The sequence below is a fragment of the Dipodomys merriami genome, unplaced genomic scaffold (genome assembly GCF_024711535.1).
Source record: "Dipodomys merriami isolate MVZ:Mamm:240054 unplaced genomic scaffold, mDipMer1.0.p SCAF_13, whole genome shotgun sequence".
NCBI classification, from domain to species: Eukaryota; Metazoa; Chordata; class Mammalia; order Rodentia; family Heteromyidae; genus Dipodomys; species Dipodomys merriami.
In genome coordinates, this window is record NW_027202604.1 from 27,431,905 (window position 1) to 27,453,332 (window position 21,428).

At 37.6% G+C, this 21,428-nt stretch overlaps 1 long non-coding RNA gene across 2 annotated transcripts in view; it reads right to left on the reverse strand.

The window, feature by feature from the left end:
- LOC138824546 (uncharacterized) overlaps positions 1-21,428 on the reverse strand; it is a 42,871-nt gene that overhangs the window by 7,514 nt on the left and 13,929 nt on the right. For both annotated transcript variants that reach the window (XR_011371124.1, XR_011371123.1), the window contains exon 3: positions 9,986-10,032. This is a non-coding gene — a long non-coding RNA (uncharacterized lncRNA). The remainder of the gene's footprint in view (positions 1-9,985; positions 10,033-21,428) is intronic.

Sequence of the window (21,428 nt, forward strand, 5' to 3'; positions counted from 1 at the left end):
ATGTGAATTTTCTTCCTCAGCTTCTTAATATGATGGGTTACATTGGTTCTTCCAATATTTAATTAGTTCTAGAATTTTTAATTAGTCCATCCTTACAATAAACTCTACTTCCTTACACAAGGGAAGAGGTGACACTGTCCAAAAAATTTACTCACTACCTGACATATAACTGTAACCTCTCTGTATGCTGCCTTTATAATAACAATAAAAATTAAAAATATTCATCAGGAAATAAAAGAATAAACTCTACTCATTTACAATATTTAAAAAAAATTATTACTGAAGACGGGCCCTGGTGGTTCACACCTGTAATTCTTGCTACTCAGGAGGCTGAGATCTGAGGGTCACGGTTTGAAGCCAACTCAGGCAGGAAGATCTGTGAGACTCTATCTCCAATTAATCACAGAAAAGAGCCACAAGTGGCTCTGTAGATCTGCTAGTTGAGTGCTAGTCTTGAGCAAATAAAGGGAGCTCAGAGATAGCATCAAAGCCCAGAGTTAAGTCCCAGGACCAGAATAAAAGTTATTACTGAATTCTATTCACTAATATTTTGGTAAAAGCTTTAGTTTTTAATTCATATTAATAGGAAATTTTATTCACTATTTTAGGTTGTATTGATTATCTCTTTCTCTCTGCCTGCCTCTTCACACCCCCTTTCTCTCTGTCTGTGGTTAGGTAGCTAGGGGACCTATGTTTAGTTTGTTCTCACAGTGATACTAGCTTCCTAAGATGAATTGGGAAATGTTCTCCTAATTTCTGGAAGAGGTTTATACAAATAGTGTTAACACTTGAAACATTTGATAAATTTCTTCAGTGAAACCATCTAGGATTGGGAGACTATTTTATAGGTGAGACTTTTTTTTTTTAATTACAAATTCAACTTCCTTAGTGGTTATGAGGACATCTAAATTATCTATTGCAACTGAATGAGTTGGAGTAGTTTGTATTTTTTAAAGAAATGAACATTTTTTTTTAAATCATCAAGTTCATGTGTGGTGTTGGTGTTGGTGTTTTTCCTTATTTTACTTGTGATGTCTGCAAAATGAGCAGCAATATCTTTAATAGGTCTCTTGCTTTATCTTTCCTGAATTTTGTCTACAAATCAGTTCACTATCTCATTGATTTCCTTTGTTGCTTTTTTGTTTAAAATCCATTGTTGTCTGCTCATCTTTATTTATTCCTTCCTTCTTGAGAAGGGTTATTTTTGGTCCAGTTTTAGATTCTTGGGTGGTAGGTCGGTAATTTGAGCTTTTTCCTTTTTTTACTAGTGGCTCTTCAACATTATTGATTTGAGCTTTTTTTTCTTTTCTAGCATTTATGCTATATGTTTCCCTCTCAATACTGCTTTAGCTTTTCTACATTGTTTCAAGACTTTTAAATTTATTGGCATTTATGGCCTAGGATAATATGTTTTGGCTGTCTGCCATATCTATGGCCTTTTTGTAAGACAAGTTCTTTTAAAAACAGTGTGGATTTTGCTACTTTTGAATATCACTTTCTCCAAATATTAGTTTGAATCTTTTCTAAATCCTTACTGGTTTTCTCTCTAGTTTACTTTAATGGTTAAGGGCAGAGTGAATAAATTCCCTATTATGGTTTTGTGTTTTTCTGTTTCTTCCATTTAAATCGATTTTGGCTTTACATATTTTGGAATTCCATTAATTTTTGTATGCCTCTTGAAAGATTATCTCTTTCATCATAGTATAACCTTTCTTTTTTACTAATGACTCTTTTCTTAGATGTGAAATTAGCCTTATTTGATATTAATATAGCATTCTTTCTAGTAATCAGTGATTGCATGGTACATATATATCCATCTAATTACTTTTATGTCTTTTATATTTGCAATAAGTTCCTTTTTAAATGTTCTATCTCTGTCATTTACTTTGTATATTAAAGAATTACATTTAAATAGTTATGGACACATTAGGACCTACATGTGCTATTTCTACTGTTTGTTTCTTCTGTTTGCTATCTCTCTCTCTTCTTTCCCCTGCCTTGCTATGAACTGAGCAATTATCTCAATTATTTCATTTTTCAGCACAATTGCTAATCATATTTTTCTTTCCTCCTATTATTCCAAGTTTTCTTCTTCAATCACTTTTCTTCTGTGTAAATTCCCTTAGCTGATTCATAGACAAACTTCAAGCAAGACAAAGCAAGATACCCATTAAAGACATTGGAAGTAAAATGGAATATCACCTTGTGATATCACCTTGGAATATCACTCCTTGTAGACATCACATGTAAAATAAGGAAAAATAACAGCACCAATGCTATGCATGAACTTACTAACTTAAACCTATAGAGGAAACCTACAGAGGAAATTTTAGTAATTAAATACTTAAGTGCAAGCCCTCTATAGAGGAAAGATGCTGCCAACAAATTCTCTTAGTTCTTTCGGATTACCCCGCCACTCAGGGAGGTTCTGTTCAATAGTTCCAGTCTATTTTCTCTGGCTAATGTCTCTTTTTCTCTCACTACTTTTTCTCTGCCATCAGCCTCTTGCCCTTATACTATGGTATCATGCACTGTTTTTTTAATCTATTGTACTTTGATTTTCAGTTCTCACATTTCCAGTTTGTTCTTCTTTATATCTCCTACTCCTTTATCGAGATTTTCCTTTTCATTGCTAAGTCTTTCTTATTTTTTTTCTTTTGCCTTCATGTTAACCGTTATTATCATCTCACATCTCTGTATTCATGGGGTTAGCATTTGTTTCTTACCTCTTTTCACTTAGATGCTCATCTCCCTGGGTCTTGGTACTATGGACAATTGTCATTAGACACCTGGGCATTTGTGTATTACAGCTTACGAGTCTGAATGTTATCTAAGGTTCTCTGTTCACTAGGGTTTTCTAGGACAGCTCCAGCAGGATAATCAACAATCATTGCTTCATGACTGTCACATGAAGGCAAGAGGCCCTGTTCTTCTCGCAGCGTGTGTTGATAGTGGAGGTCATAAGGTCCATGTTATTGCTGTTGAGGCCTGGAGGTCCAAGTTCCGCCTCTGTAAACTTCAGCCACACAGCAGAGCTATGAGGGAGGGACAAGACTTCTCACTCCGTCCCAGAAGCAATGTAAGTCTAGGCTCCCTTCACAGCCTGTTCTGGGACAGTCTCTGTGGTGGCATCTGGTACTCCTTATGTTGTCACAAGGATGGATATCTAAACTCCCCCAACTAGTCCATGCTCATTTGACTGGGGTGAGTTCTTATTTTCCCCCTGTGGTGTTACACCCGAGTATTTAATTACTAAAACATTTTCTGTCTTGTTAGAGGACCTCTTCCTTGGGCAAAAGGTGGTCGACTTTCCTTCGGAGCTGCATTCCTTTTTCCAGTGCCTTCTGAAGCTCAGAATGATTGGCTTTTTAGCTCTAAGTTCAATGTGCAAGCTGGAGAAAGGATCATGTCTACCCTGGTCCTTAGGTTCTAAGGTTCCTGTCAGGTCTGCCTTCTTTTCTCTACCTTTCAGAGGTCTATGTGACACACAGTGCCAAGGGGTTTTAGCTGTACGTAGCGAGAGGCATAGGGGAACCCATGCCCATCCATCTACACCAAACTAGAAATAAAGAGGTTTGACTTTTCAATAGGTAGAATGAAGACCTCAAAGGAAGAACCCTGTCTTTGGGTATCTAACCATTGTATTCTATCTCAGTTAGTTGTTCTTGAGTCCCACATCCAGCACTTATCATTGTTGGTAACTAAGAGGTAATAAATCAGGTCACATAAACATGGCACTACTTCAATACCAACCCCCCCCCCCACTTACTTCAGACTCCTGTTAGATGGTCTGTAATTTTTTTTTTACCACTATCCAATTACAGAGATGCCATTCTCTGAAAAAGAGGACATCCTTCACCCCGCATCACTGATGGAAGGCCACCATCTTCTTGGAGAATGTGATGCAGCTCTGATGAGGCATAGCTTTACTTTGCCTCTCAGAACCAGAATTGCCACCACCTACCATGTGTATCTACATGTCTCCAAAGTTGGCTTTGGAAGTCAATTTGGTAAAAACAAAAACTCGGAATCATTTCACCCAGTCTCAAGTCTTCACTTACAATTAATAAACATCACTCAAATTATGTCTCCTCTAACTCCAAGGCCGCTGTCTCTCTACCTTAACCTAGGATTCTGCCTTTCTTATCTACAGCTAACATGCCTACATCTCATCTAATGGTCCCTTGTGCAAAGTTGTAAGAAACATTGTTTGAAGTTAAACAAGACAGCCTCTGGAAGAATCTTTAACAGTTCCTCTCTCTTCATCCCATATATAGTAGCTTACAGCTTAACCAGATATCCCTAAAAAAGAAACACGTGTATGTATTTAGATTTATCATAGATTTTATTGCACAAGTCTGGGGCATAACTCAATCACAGAGTACTTGCCTAGCATGTGTGAGGGCCTAGATTGCATCCCTAACACTTTATAAATACATACTTACTTACAGACATACATAAAACTCTTATTTAGAATAACATAATATGCATTGCTCTATTATAAATTTCATATTTACAATTGATTCTCAGAGAATGCTTTAATTTTCTGAAAATCTCCTAGATGTATAATTAAGTTATGGTCACAACAAATAAATGGATTCATTTCTGATATGTATGTTGGTTGATCATTTCCTTTACATTAATGAGTCAAAAAAGAATAGAACTTCACAGATATGTATTAAAACTGCATTGTTTTGTCAAGGAGATGATTGACTAGCTGAATCAAATAATTGTTTTCACGTATAAGGACAATATTTGCTTGATTTTGTATGATAGTAACAATGAAATATGTGCAAAAATGACATACTTGCAAATGTAATGTGAGATATTAACATTTTTCCCATCACTCAAGTCAACAAAATCAACAATATAATAAATCAAGCCCTGATTTATAGTGTCTGACAATTACCAAGAAATAAGTACTACCATAGCTGATTTCAAGCTACCAATAAGCCACAAATAAATAAAAGTAGAGAAAAGCCACACAATAACATCCCATTGTATAGTATTTCACCTAGAAATACAATATATATATAAATGTCACCAGGAGCACATACAATAAAAATAGATGAAGTGAAATAATTAGGAAGTAATGACTTTTATATTATATTACTTATATTTTCATGTAATTTAATTTTTAAGTTTATATAATTTAATTTTTCACAATGTCTGTATTTAACAACCAACACAAATCTGTTGAATATTTAATAATCACAAAGCTATTGTAAGCTAGCCTATGAAGATCTGATATAGAGTCTGAGGATTCCACCTAAAAACAAAACAAAACAAAACAAAACTTATACTAGTTTACTTTTCTCCACTTCTATGATCAACTCCTTCATTTAAACTTTAAAAGTAATTAATTACTTTCCCACCATTTAGCATCAAGGATAGGTTAGTGTTTGGTACCTAGAAAAATTTCAAATGTTTGCTGAATGAATGGAGAAATAAATAAAGGAATAACTTATGTATTGACATACTCTCCTACTGTTTAATCCAAGTTCTAGATCATGACTGATGTTCTGTACAATTTTTGGATAAATAGATGGTCAAATGGGTATATGAATTAATAGATGGTTGAATGAAACGAATAACGTTTTCCTGTATTCCCAGTAGTAAACTTGAACTCTGATGTGTCATGGCTTTTTTTTTTCTGTTATTGGTAATTGAACTGGTGGCTTCAGACTTACTAGGCAGGTGCTCTACCACTGAGACATGTCTCCAGCTCTTTTTGATTCAAGCAGTCTACCACTGAGCTCTTCCCCAACTACTTTCACTTTTAGTTTGCTTTTCAAATAGCATGTTGCATTTTTGCCCAGACCCAGCCTTGGCCCACAATCTTCCTGCCTCTGCCTCTAAAGGTTTTGGAGATAGGGTGTTGGGGATTTTCCTCTGGACTTGCCTCCAATTGCAGTTCTCTTATCTCTATCTACCTCCCAAGTTACTGGGATTACAGGCGGCCATATACCACCACACCCAGCCTAGCATTCTATAGTGTGTGTGTGTGTGTGTGTGTGTGTGTGTGTGTGTGTGTGTGTGTGTGTGTGCGTGTGTGTGTGTGTGTGTGTGTGACTTAAGTGACTATATAATCTAATATATGAATAGATGGATGGAAGAATGAATGATTGAATATATGAAACATGAGTAAGTGAATGAAAAGATGAATGAAAGAAGCATCGTTAGTAAAGTCAGAAGACTTTCCATCCTTTGAGAAAGCTGTCTTCTAAGTTGGTTGCTTGATCAGCTCATTAGTTCTCCACTTGGTTTGCTGCCATGGCTATATTTTGAAGAACATTTTTATTAGCTTTGGAGTGACTTGCAAGGTACTCTTGAATGCACTCTTGGCTCGTCTGCATTCTTGTTCACACCTGACCTGCCATCGTTTGCAGATCTCCCTGGTTTTCTTACTTGGGCCGTATTTCTAAATGTCCCTTTGATCTCTGGCACATACTTTTGCTGGCTTCCAATAAGGTGTTTTCAAACAGTCTCCAGATTTCCTGTGGCTTATTGACTTTTTAAATTATTCCTTTCATTTGTTTTTCCTTCCCAGTGCCTACACTTGTTCTTGAGTTCTCTTTATAACATGGAGTGACCACATGATATATAAATTTTCTCTCCCAGCCCAGAATAGCCTCAGTGTTCTGATCACCCTGAGATAGTTTTTCTTCCCAAGTCTTGTCTGCCAGTCGATCAAAAGGAACTCTAAAGTATTGTCCCTCCTTAATAATTCTAAAAAGGTATTTTTGTAAGAAAAGATGATTAATCCTCCCCAATAAGCCTGTGTTTACATCACTAATGTAAGGTGAGCTGTGGATAAATGAATCTCACATACAGAATAGTGTGCTGTGTGTAGGTGCTATAGAATGTGTGTGTGTGTGTGTGTGTGTGTGTGTGTGTGTGTGTGTGTGCCTGTAATAAGCAGGTACTTCTAAAACCTATTGCCTTCTCTTCTAACTAGGAAAATGTCTAATCTCCATCAGTCTTCTGTGGAAACCAAAATGTTTTCAAATAGAACTCATGAGGTGCGTTAGGTTCCTACAGAGGCTAAATGCTATCTCATTTCCTTTTTGATCTGTTTTCATATGCAAAGCCATGTCCAGGAAAAGAATCCAACAACCACAAAGAATTAATAGAAATAATTTGATCTAATGAAAACTCAGCTTTCATGTTTTTTTTTTATTATTTTTGTTTGTTTGCTTCTAAGTTTTCTTTCTTTTTTTCTTCTTTTTTGTCATGGAGCTTGAATTCAGGGCTTGAATGCTGATCCTTGAGCTTTTGTGCTCTAGGCTAGCACTCTATCACTTGAGCCACAGCTCCATTTTTGACTAACTGTAGTTAATTGGAGAAAAGATCTCACCATGTTTCCTGCCTGGGCTGGCTTTGAACTGTGATCCTTGGATCTCATACTTCTGAGTAGCTGGGATTATAGGCAGAAGCTACCAGCGCCCACTGGCAGTTGGTAGGTTTTTGATCACACATTTCATCGGTCAGGATTTTTCCTACCAAAGCTGTTGATTTTCAACCATTTGCTGGATTTGGCTAAAAGGGAGGTTCTTTTGCTTAAATAATAATTGTGTCTCTGCTGCCCAAAGTGGAGATCACAGAATTCTCATAAGGCAGATTTTGACCAGACCAAAGTGAACCAAAGAACATATTAGAAATCAGATCCTTCAGTATCTATGGACTTCTCACAAAGATGTTAGCAGATGGGCTGGACTTCAAAACTCTTACATGATAAAATACTCACATCCTGTTTACTCAGATTAGAAATGATGGCGGAAATGTACTAGATTTTGCTTTAAAGAATAAAAACTGAAAATGTACTTTTTCTCCTACTTCCAACTTTTGAAATTGGTCAACTTGTAAGAAAGCAGCTTTAAAAATACAATGATATGTTTTCCACCCAGAATATTGACATATGCTCATAATTGCCTTTTTCCCCCTTTTTTGATACAATTTCATTATTTGTCATGCTGGCCGTGGCACACCAATAAAGCCAAAATATCATATTAGAATTCATGACAGTTTTCACATTGTGTTATCAATATGTGGAAATAATTGTCTGCTCTGAGATTAAATTACATTATTGTGTATCTTTTTCATGCCTAATAAATAATGATGGATGGCTTTTATTTTCATCAGCACCTGCAACCATTTAGTCACTCCTCGATTGTTGAAGATAAAATAATAAAAGGCAAGTGTTATGTTGCAAGGAGGAGAATATAGTGAAAACACTTGTGTGTTCTGTGCTCCTATTTGCATTTTCTCACTCCCCAAACAGCAATATGTGGTGGTCTACAGAAGACAGTAACCTGGAGGAAATATACCAAACAGTTCACAGAAATACAGGAGGGAAGTAGGAAAACGTATTTTTTCCTTACAGAACAATAATTATTTCTGGGTGCACGATTTTTAATCTGAAAATGAGTTTTTTGTTCTGCCCTGCAAATCAGTTACGTGTAATTACAATGCAAAGCAGAATCCCATCTTCCTGTTTAGCCTTTTTTAAAAATCAAAATCAAAACAGCCCGGAAATTGTAGCAAAGTTGGAAATGCACGCTAGGTAATTTTGAAATCCTGAGACATAAAACCATGCATAATAAAAAGGCCACTCTAAGCTCATTACAGTTTTTGAAATTGGCTATTGGAAGGCTTAATTTTAAAATCAGAATTTGCATGTTTGGAAACTCATTAACAATATTTGGAATGGGTCACAGTGAAGGTATGTTTTGTTTGTCCTGTACTTAATTTCATTTGGTTTGTCTGTGGCTGATCTGCTCAGAGTTTTGTTTTTCAATTGTTTGGTATTATGCTTAGGCAAATTGTTTTCTCTTGCTTGTTGTAACTTCAGAGTTAAAATGATAATCGGCAAATGATGTGATTCTTAAGGGGGTAAAAATGAATCACCTCAGACTTTGATAATACTCTTTATATTTCACCTCTGAAAAATGTTAAGCTTTTTCTTAAGTATAAAATAAATATATGGTGTTTATAATAGAAACTAGTCATTTAATCATTTCAGTTCACAACAGTGAGGTAAGAAAGCAAACTGCAGACAAAATCTTTTCAGATATCTGGTTATGAGTCACAGGTTGACTCTTTACAGAACTGTTTCAGATGTTTGGCTCTATTATCTGTAAATCAAAAGATGACAATCTCAGGCGTAGCCCAGACTCAGACCAAAATCCAAAGGTAATCCCATCAAATGTCAAGTTACTGCAGAGAAATAGCTGGAAAAATAGGCCAACGGGCCATTATTTGACAAACCCCAAGTGCATGCGTATGCCCCTGGAGCCTGTCCTGAGCCGAGGATTTCATAAATGCTCTCTCCAATTGTTTTAGACCATCCATTTAAGAGGAACGGAAGGTCCTTTCCCTTGTTTATAGCTGGTTTTCTATCTGACTACCCATCTCCCTCTATAATTAAATGCTGCGAATAAAATAATAAACATAATTTTATTTGTACCATTACTCACTGAGAAATTACATCTTTACATTTCCTATGAGAATCCAAAAGTAGTCATGCTTGTTTCCTTAAAGAAAGCTGTGCCAAAGTCACCAACCTTTCTAGATTCTCCGAGCCTCACTGGCACCTTAGGGATTAGCCTAGTAACAGTTCAGACAAACTGTTTTGCAAAACTTGTACTGATATTTATTTATTTATTTCTAATGAAAGAGACTTTACCTGATTTATGAAAACACCTTGGAAAACTAGACTTGGCAAACAGACTTACATAAAAACCACTGAGAGCTGAAATCTGGGATCTCACACACATACACATAGACACACTATAAAGACCGTCCAATTATGCCCATGCTACCTACATCTTCTAATTAGATGTCCTGTTTGTCTGTCCCACAGCTTTATGAGGATGTCCAATGAACCCAAGGCTTTATCCAAATGTACCCAACCTTCTCTCACACTCTGGTTACAGAAATTTCTAGAATGCCCTCCTCATGGAATCTTGTCTTTCTCTCTTATTACCTTTAGTCTGTTCTGATTGTCCTCAGTCTAAGTCTCCTTGACAGGACCTACCAAAAAAAAAAAAAAAAGAATAAAGAAAACATGTTAAATAACTCTACCACAAATACACACAATAAACTAACTCCATCAAAATAAGTCACTTTTAGTGCCATGGTGATTATTTTTATTTTTATTTTTTACTTGCACATTTTGTGCCACCGCAGTAAGCTGGCTACTTCTTATAATGAGCCCTCTATCTGTGCCTGGTGAAGGCACTCAGAACTCCTTAATGAATATTAAAGTGATTAATTCCCTCAGCCTGCATCTTTGCAAGGGGAGACACATAGGTAAACTAAATCATATTCAAGTAACTAGGTAAAATGGTGGTGCCCAAATATTCCCCACACACAAACACGTAATACCACTGCCATGGTTAGCAACTAATAGTTCAGTGTGTTGGAGGAAAAAAGGCCCTCCATACTTCTCTCTAAAAAAAAAAATGTAGGGAAAAAGTAGTCTGGACTAAGAAAATGAGTGTTGGAATGACAGCAAACATGATCATCCAGGAGGCCCTTGGAGTACTTGCGGCATTTAGACAATGGCACAAGCAACTGTGCAATTTTTAGTTAATGAGCTTTTTTATGCATATAAATGTTTAACACCAAAAGGATAAAAATATCTCTTTATCTATCATATAGCCCTTGAAAGCATCACTGGTAACTAAGTAACTTGGGATAAAGATTCTGAATGTATGTCTACTAGCTGGACTGTAAATTTTTTTCTTTTTTCTTTTTTCTTTCTTTCTTTCTTTTTTTTTTTTTTTTTGTAGGCCATAGGGCTTGAATGCAGTACCTGAATGCTGTCCCTGAGCTCTTTTGCTCAAGGCTAGGTTCTACCACTTTGAGCCACAGTGCCACTTCTGGTTTCCTGGTGATTGAATGAGAGATAAGAGTCTCAGGGGGCTGGGAAGGTGGCTCAGTGGTAGAGCGCTCGCTTTGCATGCATGAGGCCCTGGGTTCGATTCCTCAGCACCACATAAGCAAAAAGAAAAAAGCCAGAAGTGGCACTGTGGCTCAAGTGGTAGAGCGCTAGCCTTAAGCTGAGGAGCTGAGGGATAGCACCCAGGCCCAGAGTTCAGGCCCACGATGGGACCAAAAAAAAAAAAAAAAGAAGAAGAAGAAAAAAAAAGAGTCTCAGGGACTTCCCTACTCAGGCTGGCCTTGAACCATGATCCTCAGATCTCAGCCTCCTCAGTAGCTAAGATTATAGGCATGAGCAACCAGTGACTGGCAGTAACTGTTTCTTAACTTGAATATTCTAAGAGATTAAGTTTGTCATCATTTTGACTGGACTCAGGCAGGACAAAGAGAGCACTCTCACTTTCCTAGCAGTTACTCTTAAGTCCTTTCTGTGTTTCACAATTGGGGTATGAACTCCAGAAAATGCTGTGTTAGGGAAGGAAAAGCAGACTATTTCCCTAGAGATGTGAAAGAAGGCGGGACACTATGATCTGCATGATCACATGAGTTGGGAGTGATTTTCTTTTGGCAACAAATTCAAGGTTTCATGTTGGGCTTTCTGTTGATTCAACTATTCATGGACAAATCACCAAGTACAGGAAAGACTTCCACTCATCTGCAGAGGACAGATAACTGACAATTGTTCTATCTACTCTTTCAGGCTGTGGAACCCTGCAGTTAGGAAGCCCTTGAGCTGCACAATGATCTGCTTCAAGGTAAGTGATAGGAATCACAAAACAGTGACTCAAAGGTGCACACAGAGCCTGTTCCAAATCTAGGTGACGAGAATAATCAAGATGTGATGTCTTACGTCTGTTTTGATGCTTTGGTTTGCTGTTCTGTGCAAAATGTCCTAGACAGTAACTTAGAACACTGTACCTTGTGTTGTGATTGTTTCTCCAGTAAAATGGTACAGTCAACTTCACAAGATATTTCCCTGCCTAGACGTTTCTTTGGAAACTACAGGGCAGAAATACCTAGTGAAAATGCATGCTATTGACCATCAGAGCCAGAGGACTTTCCTTCGCCATAAAATCAGGACTCAGTCTCTCCTCTTAATGTCTGGGGTGAGGAAATTTTTGATGGCACTCTATTACAGTGTATTTTAAGCTTTTCTGGAAGTTCAGGAATATATCTTTCAGAATCCGTCAGTACTTCAGAAGCGTGGCTCGCCAAACCAATCAATCTAGTACAAAGTTTGTTTTTAGAATTCAAGCTCCTTGTTACTGCTTTGCAAGCAGATGTCTTCAAAGATATAATATGGTGAAGAGATTATGTGATTTGGGGTTTAGCGATTCTGCCAGTTATAATTAAAAGGGCCAACATCCAAGTTTTGTTTTCTTTATAAACACTGTGGAGTGTGTCAGTGGCCAATCTAAAATTACCCACAGAGGAGTGCGCGTGCTCTTCTTTAGCACAAGATAATGAAGATGGTGTGTGAAACGCACCATGGTTATAATAAGCCGGTGGACTTGCGGGTCCTACGCGCAAACGTGTCCAAATGTAATTATAGAAGTTTTAAAAGAATTGTTGCTTCCTAAATGGTCTAGTCAAGTGACTCAAAAGTTGATATCACCAGCTTGACTTTGAAGGTCTACAATTGTACCTTGAAAAATAAGTGCCTGGCCTTAAACCATTTTTTTTTTCCTCATGGGAAAAAGAGAGTACCTTCTAGAAGCATCTCAATGCAGGACAAATGTCCTTTATCATTCTCCATGTGCCTGGCTTCTGGAAAGATGAAGTATGCATGCAAATGAAAAGTAACAAACGGCTGGCTGGAGTAGAAGGCCCAGTGGGAACCGGCACTGGTATCTGTGTGGTTGTAAAGGTGTGCTTACCAGACTCATAGGCAGAATCCAAAGATTCTTGCTTTGACTCATAGCAAGAATCAAGATTGGGGCCCACAGAAAGACTGGGTATACCTTCAGACAACGATTTACTCATAAATCTGTGTAGTGGTTTTCACACACACCAATAAATGAAGGACTTGAAAGATGTAAGACATCAACATGTAATTCTCATGAGGACTGGGAAGCATCTGCGATAGAGACATTGATTGGTGTTAAAAGCCAGGGAAATCAGGGAGAAGAGGGGAAGAGGCCTTTCTCCTGAATATTGGGGATAATCCTTCACAAATTCTGTGGAGAAACTGAGGCTGGAACAGCCCCAGACAATTAGAAATAGGAATCCTAATGCCTCTGATTATAAAAGCCTCCCCCTGCCTCCACTCCAAATGGCTACAAAACTCTTTCCCAAAGAGTCTTGGTTTCAAAGACAACCAATGACAAAAAGTCGTCCTCAAAACCAGCCTCATGTCCTTTGCTGCAATGCCATTTGCTTTGGCTGCTCTCAGTTATGGTGTGGGGGAGGGGGGGAAGGAGGGAGTTTTCTCTCCCATACTAATCAGATTTACTGATAAAGTGATCCTTAATTGTGAGATTAGGAAGGAGTAATAGTAATAGCCATTAATGGGAATGGATTACCCTCTTCCATTTTTTTGTTTCCAGTGCTCACTGACTTGTTTTATAGGTTTTCCCTCTTTCCACCCTGCATAGTAGTTGACTGTCATATTATCACACAATGTAGCTACAGCAGTTTCTCTCCCTCCCCCCCCCCACCCCCGCCCTGCCCCAAGGACAAAAGGAAAATCAGATTCTTTACTATCTTGAGTGAAGAACAAAATATTTGCTTTAATAGTTTTGTCCCTGAATTCTTCTCATGCTTAGGTAGTGCCATCTTCTGCTATTTCCCTTCAGTCTCTCTCCCCTACCCGATCTGCTCCTCCACCATTTACCTCCTGTCATCTGATTTCCATAGAACTGTCTATCTGTTCCCCTCCTCCATGGGTGCCTCCCTAGTTAAAACAAATTATTTAGCCATAGGACCATGACACTATGTCTCCTAAATGACCATGGTCTTTACCTTTACATCACTTCCTGAACTACTTGTTCTGTATGTTTCTTGGTCTCATTCTTGTATCTCCTGGTCTTATCCCAGTTCTGAGAACAGAACATTCAAAACTGTTTAAGAGAACTGGTGACTCACGCCTGTGATCCTAGCTACTCAGGAGGCTGAGATCTGAGGATCATGGTCTGAAGCAAGCCCAGGCAGGAAAGTCCATAGAACTCTTATCTCTAATAATCAAATTGGAAAAAGCCAGAAGCAGAGCTGTAGCTCCATGGTAGAGCAATAGCCTTAAGAAAAAGAAGGGGAAAAAAAGCTCAGGGGCAGCACCCAAGCCCTGAGTTCAAGCCCCAGGACCAGCACAAAAAGAAATTATACACACACACACACACACACACACACACACACACACACACACACACACACACATGTTGGGAATACATGTCAAGATACTTGTTTTCCTATATCGCAAAGGCCATGGATCTATTTTATAAAGTATCTAGTAGAGCTCCTAAGGAATATAGCTGAGGATTTCTCTGTTATCATTACTAATCAGATTAACTCGGTCTTCTGTCCAGAACAAACAGCCCCAGCATTGCTCACTTTAACATAACAGACACTGATGTTTCTCTCTTGGCATAAATGTAGGGTTGCAATGTTGCACTTGCTCTGCACCTCAAGGTCATGCTCCTTAATTCCCTAGATTGTTGGCACTAATAGGAAATTATGAGGGCTGGAGGAGGGTTTATCACTTCTATCCATATCTTATTGGCTAAAATTTAGTCACATGCTGCTGTATTTACTTGCAAGGCAAGCTGGGAAATGTGGCCTGTCTCATGCCCCATATGGTTTTGCTTCTGTTACAATTAGATATGGTAACTAAAATTTGCCAACATTTACTAGATAGTTCAGAAATTATATTATCAATGAGTCCAGAGTAGAACTGTCCTCAAAACCAAACTCTCAAAGGAAACAAATGATATGAAATGAACTGTCTTGGTGGTATTGTATCTGTCTAGGAATATGCTACAGGGTTTAATGAAACAGAGTTTTCCTCCTTCAAAAAATCTCTAAACAAGTACATTTCGAAAAGAAACTTTGAGAAATCAGCTGGAGAGTGTACACATTTTCATATTGCCTTTAGGATTTTTCATTTTCATATCGTGCTAGTTAATGTGCCAAAATAAAAATAGCTTCCCACAGAATGGAAGTTATAGTATGAAGTTGAAATTGGTATTATATCTTTTTTCTCGCTGAACTGCAACAGAATCTCAAATGCAGTGATGTCACGTTGAAAACAAGATCCTCTCCTTGAATGTTTCCACAAGATTCTGTCAAACAGATCAGGAAAACAGAATGTATGCAGGATTGACTTTTCAATCAACAGGCACAAAAAGACCCTGGTAGATAAATCAGTTGAAAGAGAACATGTACAATAAACTGACTGGCACTATTGTAAAGACACCATTTTATGCTTGACATTGAAGATATTCTGGAAGAATAATTTATCTTAGGGAAAAGAAAATCAACTTCCTCTATAGAACTGCCAAATGTAGTGTTTCTCTACCTAATTCATCTACATCAACCTTAATATTTGGGAAAGTTCTTCTCTTTTCAGCTTTTCCCTTGAGAAAATATGTTGCGTGAACCCAGTTTTGTCCTTTGATGTACAAAGGACATTAAATTGGATTTCAGATTTAGTGATAGAGGCAGACAAAGATTAAATACCAAAGTCATCAGGAAATTGATTGAATCATTTGTTTAATGACAGCATATTTTGCTGTCAAGAAGTACTGACCAACTTTGTACTTTCATCATTACTAGTCAGTCACTATTGTACAATATTTAATATCAATATGTCCTTCTACTTGGGGGACAGAAACAGGAAGTAGGGAATATCTTATTTAGTCAATACTTCCAGCTCAGTTTTATTCTCTTTTTCCCACACATAGAAAATTGTAGTCACAATTGCAATACATTGTATCTAAGATGTCAATTGTAAGGTGCACCAACTTTTATTTACCACTAAGAAAGGGCTTTGTCACCTAGAATTTTTATTCTATACTTACCAAAATAATAGTTACAGACTTAGACATCTATTTCATCACAGTTCACACTTGGGTAAACATAAAAAATAATATATAAGTAAAAAGGTGAATGTTTTCCTGAAACTTTTGCACATGTATAGTGTCACCTTACTTAATTTATTCTGACACATTTGTGGATGTCTATCTTTCCATCTATTATTTTTGAGACCTTTGCTATTCTCTCCAAGACTTTCTTCTGAATAGCTGACATGATTCATGGAGCTTTTGTGAGCAAGTACAGGTAATGATGGCCCTGCCCCAATACAATGCGTGATGCTAGCATGTGAAGAAAGAGAATGTGATATATATATATAGATATATATAGATATATATATATAAAGAGAGAGAGAGAGAGAGATTCATAACTCAAGAGCTTATCTGAATACCCTGATCTACTGTTTTTCAGAATACAGACTATAACAAATATTGTATTTTCAGTTAGCTTTTTATATTAATACAGATATTTAATTGCAAAGGATACATCTTCCTTCTTGATGCAAACTCTTGACATTCTAACCAGCTAATGTCTTCATTCGCTATGCTTATTATACTTTATATATCATTTTATTGGAACAGGAAGCTTTCCATGAATATTGGAATCTTTATAGTTCTACCTATATTCAGATTTATTTTTTGCAATACTAGGGTTTGAACTCAATGACTCAACTTTGGTAGATGGCACTCTGCCACTTATGCCATTTGTCCAGCCCTTTTTCCTTTAGTTATTTTTCAGGTAAGAGTCAGATTTTTGCCCCAGCCATCTTGGAACATGGTCCTTCTATTTAAGCTCTCTGTTTAGCTAGGATGACAGGTATGAACCACTACACCCAACATTTTTTAAATGTATTTATTCATATTTATTGTAAAGGTGATGTACAGTGGGGTTACTGTTACATAAGCCAAGTAATAAATACATTTCTTTTTTAATAATGTCACCTCTTTCCTCGTTTTCTCCCAGTTTTCTCTCCTAACCCCCTCCCCAACAAGTTGTATAGTTCAGTTTCAATGTAGTGTCTAGTGAATATCACTGCTGCATTTGTTCACCCTTTCTCCTACCATTTCTGTGCTATTTTAACTGTTTCTAGCTCCTGAAAGTAAGCAGTACATCAATATAGGCATTCCTCACTTAGCGTGTTACTTGCTAACTTCCTTAAGAACTATTAGTTAATAAAATGCTCTTTTAAAAATCATGGTTTTCTACCATTTCATACTTCCACTTCAGAATTTCTTAATATCTGGTAGAGCTGGGTGCCGGTGGCTCACACCTGTAATCCTAGCTACTCACAAGGCTGAGATCTGAGCACTGTTGTACAAAGCCAGCCCAGACAGGAAAGTCCATGAGACTCTTCTCTCTAATAAACCACCAAAAAAACACAAATGGTGCTGTGGCTCAAGTGGTAGAGCACTTGCCTTGAGCTGAAGAGCTGAGGGACAGCGCCCAGGCGCATCCACACACACACACACACATGGTAGAATGTTAGGGAAGACAAAGTTATGCAAACTTTAGCTTCACTTACTTGAGATTGCTCAATGTTTGAAATAAACTCCCCTCAAACACTTTTACGAAGTCTTAAAAATCCATGTGTATGTTGCACATAAACCAATGATTATCTAGTTTAGACTTGTTTTGTTTTAAATTTGGCTTAAATTGGGGACATTTTAGTTTCTATTTATGGCTTAACACCCCTAAATGTGTTCTACTGAACACTATAATTCCCTAGCAACTTCGTTCTGCAAAACAAAGGATGCTTTATCAACTCCACTAATTTTTGTTGTATTTTATCTCCCTCCCTGTGTTTGTGTTTTAAAATAAATTTTCTATGGTAGTGACTGTGGATCTTAGAAACGCAACTAGACAGATGTACTGACCACCGTTACCAAGGGAGCGGTTTCCTTGGCAATGGCCAACTGTCATCAAAGCAGGCCACATTCTCTGTCCTTCCCATGTGACTTCTTCTCACATGTTGCAAAACTTAGGCGGTAGAAACAGCTCCTTGAAAATCATGAGCATCTATCTACCCAACACACCACCAATTTTTGTGAAGCAGGCAGCTGAGAGGAGGCATAGGCAAAGAGTATGCTATTGACTTCGAGAAGTTTCTACAGCCCAGGTCATCCTGAAAGATTGTTTGTTGATATTGTTGTTGTTGTTGTTGTTGTTGTTGTTGATCTCTCAGGCTTTCAATTGCAAGCTAGGATTTATCCTTGTCATTATAAAATGATCCCCAAATGGACAGCCAATAGCCAATGGCCAAAACTACTAGAAAAGGGAGAACTCATTCACAGGATTAGTGTTTTCTTATGACTACAAGGTGAGATGTAAAGAATCAGGTATTTTCTTTTTTTTTTTTTTTTTGGGTCCGGTCGTGGGGCCTGAACTCTGGGCTGGGGCGCTGTCCCTCAGCTCTTCAGCTCTAGGCTAGCGCTCTACCACTTGAGCCACAGCGCCACTTCCGGTTTTTTTCTTTTTGCTTATGTGGTGCTGAGGAATCGAACCCAGGGCCTCATGCATGCAAGGCAAGCACTCTATCACAGAGCCACTTTCCCAGCCCCATGAATCAGGTATTTTCTTAACCAGGACTTCTGGTCAAACTATCATGTCTCTGTCTATATTTCTACAAGACATGGATATTAATTCTTGTTTATGTATTTTGATTCTCTAATAAAATCCATAAGGATAGTTGTTTGTTTTGCCCTGTTTGAACTCAGGGCCAACTCCCTGGTGGGCTTGCTTTGTCAGTATGTGCTTTACCACTTGAGCCATGCTTTCAGTCCAACTTTTTGCTGATTAGTAGAAGATAGAATCTCACTGACATGTCTGTCCAGACTAGATATGAACTGCATTATTTAGGTCTCAGTCTTCTGGGTAGCTAAGATTATAAGCATCTACCAAGGACCACCTTAGTTGAATATTCTCATTTTAAAGTTTTAAAAAAACATTTATATACTTTGATTGTTGCTACTGCTTGTTGTGGCTGCTGTTTTCTAGGATAGGCTCTTTCTGTGTAGACCCAGCGAGTCTCGAACTTGTCATCCTCCTACCTCTGTCTCTCCAAAGTGCTGAGATTTACAGACAGGTGCCACTACACTCAGTTTTACCTATATTCCTGAACCTTCAAACACTCAAAGTGTCACTCACATTCACAATATAGTGGCATTATATATTTGTTCAGAGGCAGGGCCTCTGTGTTTAATGTCTGATTGGGCTATGTCACTTTCTCTTCTTCAGAGTCATGAATGGAGGCATTGAGAGACATAATAGTGTTCCAAATGTCTGAAAGCTAGTCATTTGTGTGAGGATGTGAATTCTAGGTAGTCTGGCCATGGAGCCCATATTTGACCCCACTATGCTGCAATGCCCCTCAGTCTGCTGGCTTCCTTTTGGGATGTCAAATTAGCATTTCCCAATTGCTTGATTTTTTTCTGTGCTTCTACATGCCTTAGGTTGATTGAAACCATGTCCAAACCTAAGAATCTGTGATATCAGCTTAGAGTTTGAAAAACATAGACAAGTAAAGTATAATAAAATTTTGCTATACTTTGTATATCTGTCCCCTATGGGGCAGTGTATAAGACCTTGGGCCCCATCCCATGCATGGAATGATGGAGAAGCACTAGAACCGTTAAGAAATGAAGCTAGTACAAGCCATTGGGGTTGGACTCTTGAAAGGAATTTGGGACCCCACCCCTTCTTCCTCTCCTTGGTGTCTTAATTATGAGGGTCAGTCAACACATACTTTTTGCCACAACACTCAGCCCAAAAAATGGAAACAACCAGCTGTTGTCTGAAGCCTCCAAAGCTGTCAGCCCAACTAAAGCTTTTTCTCTTTATAAACTGATTGCCTTGGGCTATTTGTTACAGTGATGGAGAGCTAACTAACACAACTTATAAAATCATCACCCAACCACAGATTTTGGAAACAAGAACATAGCAATGAATTTATTTATTCATCTTCCCAAAGGCATTGATTAGAAAACAGAGACTGTCATTTTCAACTTAATCACAACTGATTCGATCTGATAATTTTGACCTATTTTATGTATTACGCTTTTTTTCTGAACAGACTTCTTGGACTAAAATACATGAGAAAAGAAGTTTTAGAGATGTAGAAATATAAGAATACATTTTGGCATCTCTAAAAAGATACTATAGATGCCATTCTGTTTCTATTAGGCCCAAGAAAAGAGGAGGGGGACCCTGGAAAACAGTTTGAAGATTCCTTATAAAACTAAACATAGAACTACCCTGTGATGCAGAAATATTACCCTTAGGCATCAATCCAAAAGTAAATTAGGATAGAGTTAAGCCACCAGCACAAACATGTTCTCTGCTGCATTATTCACCATAGCCAAAGTATGGAAACAGCCTAGATGCCCCTTAATGGATGAATGGATCAAGAAAATGTGTTATATATACAAAATGCAATATTACTCATCCATTAAGGAGGATATTACATCATTTGCAAAGAAATAGATGGACCTTGAAAAAAGTATGTTGTGAAGTCAGACCCATAGAGACAAAGTTGCCTGTTTTCTCTCATATAAGGAAGCTAGAACTAATTTATAAATATACAAGTAAATGCACACAAATATAATAACCAATATATTTACAGGAGAGAATTAAAACACTGTAATTCCTTAGAAAAACTAACTCATATCCCAACAAAATAAACTGGCATTTGAAGGTAGGAGGTACTGAAGGGAGGGAGTTAGATAAATGAAGTGAGGAAGGGAGAGGAAGCAGTCATGATATTCAATGCATAGCCTATGAAATTAAGGTAATTGAGGGGAGGGGTTGAGTTGGGAAGGATGGGGGAGGATGATGGAAGAAATGACATCAATGTTCACTGAGCTTATAAACTGATTTTTTGAATGTTAACTCTGCACAACTACCTAAAGATAATAAAGATATAATTTTAAAAATTAGGAGTGGGAGTTTAAAGGGTGGAAGGGAAGACTGAAGAAAACTGTCATTGTAATCCTTTGGATTAAGTGGGCTAAGGTCTCCCTAGGAACTTCATGGGGGACCCAGAAACTTTTAGGATAATTTCATCTTTCTCTTCAACTGTGCCTTGTTCTAAGTATATGAATCTAGCATATGAAGTAGTTTCTACAAGGAAAGAGTCTCTAAGCATGTAACCATCATAAGCTAAGAATTGTAGTCCAGTTGGAGCCAGTCTATGAAGCATGGTCCCAGATGTGAATCAGAAATTGCAAATTTGTAACTCAAATGGTTTGAAATTACTTTTTAATTTTTGATATCTCCATACATGCACACAATGAACTTTGAATAAATGCAGTCCTTCATGTGTTCTTTCTTTACCCATCTCTCCCTTTATTAAACAACTTTAGTAGGTCTCATTTTTCTATGTTCATACCTGTGTATGAAGTATGTTGTTCATATTCACCCCCTACTTTTGCCATCTCCCGTGGGTTTTTTTCTCCTTTCTCCTT